At 41.1% G+C, this 1,788-nt stretch overlaps 3 non-coding genes across 3 annotated transcripts; 1 reads left to right on the top strand and 2 right to left on the bottom strand.

Annotated features, from left to right (window-relative positions):
* Positions 1-263: 263 nt before the first annotated feature.
* LOC124890172 lies at positions 264-424 on the bottom strand. Its single transcript, XR_007048989.1, has one exon. It is a non-coding gene; the product is annotated as a U1 spliceosomal RNA (small nuclear RNA).
* A 54-nt stretch (positions 425-478) lies between these two features.
* Positions 479-594, top strand: LOC124890174. The gene has a single exon (XR_007048991.1). It is a non-coding gene; the product is annotated as a U5 spliceosomal RNA (small nuclear RNA).
* A 150-nt stretch (positions 595-744) lies between these two features.
* LOC124890173 lies at positions 745-905 on the bottom strand. Its single transcript, XR_007048990.1, has one exon. It is a non-coding gene; the product is annotated as a U1 spliceosomal RNA (small nuclear RNA).
* Between the last annotated feature and the right edge of the window lie 883 nt (positions 906-1,788).

Genomic DNA, 1,788 nt, shown 5'->3' with positions numbered 1-1,788 from the left:
TCTAACCACGACCGCTACCTCAGTCTATCAAGTAAAATCATTGCACGTGTTCAATCTAACAGTCGAAATTCAAACATTATTAGATGAACAGTCTGTTGAATTAGTTAGATTGAAATTCAAACATTATTAGATGAACAGTCTGTTGAATTATGTAATAAATGTTGATACATATGACCATGTTGAGAATAACAAGACCACGTTCCCTTGAATCTCTCATAGTTAATAGTTTCTGTTTGAAAAATTCATAAGAATGTGGGTGTTAGGTAGGGGCCGCGCAAACGCAGGCCCCCGCTGCCACAAATTATGACGTAGGCTCGACCGTTTGGATCGACCTTAGGAAAGCACCCCTCCAAAGTGCAATGGAGGTCGCCAACCTAGGCCATGGGCCTTCATGATTGCCCATTGACCCCGTCAAGGTAAGTATGTCTCATAGATGTCCTTAGCCCTTGAAAATTAGATACAACTTCCATGCAGCCACGCCCACACAGTGACCACAGATTGAACTATTCTTTCGCCTTTTATTAAAGAATACTGTGTGCGCGGTGCAAATAGTGGCATACACCTATTTTTGGAGGATACAACTTCTAGGATGTTCAATGATTCCATAATCATATCAAGTAAACCAGATTCTGAATTACAAATGTACCAAGAGCTTGTCTTTCTTTCAAGAAAAACATTTAGAAACTAGAGAAACATCAAGTTCACAATCCTTGGATCGAGTAAGAGATTTAGACTTTGAATTGGGTCGGGGCCGCGCGAACGCAGGCCCCCGCTGCCACAAATTATGACTTAGGCTCGGCCACTTGGGCCGACCTTAGGCTGGCACCCCTCCAAAGTGCAATGAAGGTCACCAACCTAGGCCATGGACCTTGTTGATCACCCATTGACCCCGTCCAGGTAAGTATGTTGCTATGTTGTCCTGGGCCCATTATATAGTATCTCCCTACTATAATTCTATCTTCTTCACTTGACGATGTGGGACTATTAGTCCTTTGACCTTCATATCATTGTCAATCGGAAAGCTCAGATCCAAACTTCCGTAAAATAGTGTAACATGTTCCATGATTACCCAACGTTTATGAGCTGTTGACTGAGTGAAAAATGTTATATGCCTGTTCGCATAGTTATAGTCAGGTTATATGAGCAAAAGAAATGAAGGGTAGTCGAGAATGATCCTCTACGGCTCCATGACCCCTGGAAGGCCATGGAGGCTGTTATCAGGCTCTTATTCCATAGTCATGGTTCATCCACCAGAATTGGTTTCTGGTCACCTTAGAACTCAATGATACAGTGGTGCGGACCTTGTACAAGTATGGTCATGCCAATCAATGTTGCTACAAGGAAATATAAAGAAATAAAACGATTAGCTTTCCGGGTTTGCATTAGGATTTAACATCTTTTTCTGTTGTATTTTTGATCTGCTAATTTGGTGAATATGTTTCTTTTTTTTTGTTTGTTAAAAAAGAAATCAAGAGAGAAAACAGTTTGCACTTATGAAGAAATTCAAAAAAGCAAACTATTTCCTTCTTGATTTCTCACGCCAGCACCACTCCGAAGTGGCTGCTGCTAGGCCTATAGAATCAACACATTCATCCATTTAGAGTACCAACAATGTTACTGTAATTGCAGATTGAACATGTGCGGAGAAGTATGATGATCAAGAGGTCGATCTCCTATTCCTCATTCTTCTTCACACACGTTCATTCTGCAGTTAAAACAGTACTGGTACTCATTCTTCTTCACACACATTCATTCTGCAGTTACAACAGTACTGGTACTCGCAATGGA

This window comes from Capsicum annuum, unplaced genomic scaffold (genome assembly GCF_002878395.1).
Source record: "Capsicum annuum cultivar UCD-10X-F1 unplaced genomic scaffold, UCD10Xv1.1 ctg13235, whole genome shotgun sequence".
Taxonomy (NCBI): Eukaryota; Viridiplantae; Streptophyta; class Magnoliopsida; order Solanales; family Solanaceae; genus Capsicum; species Capsicum annuum.
The sequence above is the reverse complement of the archived record's forward strand: the minus strand, read 5'-3'. Positions and strand labels throughout refer to the sequence as shown.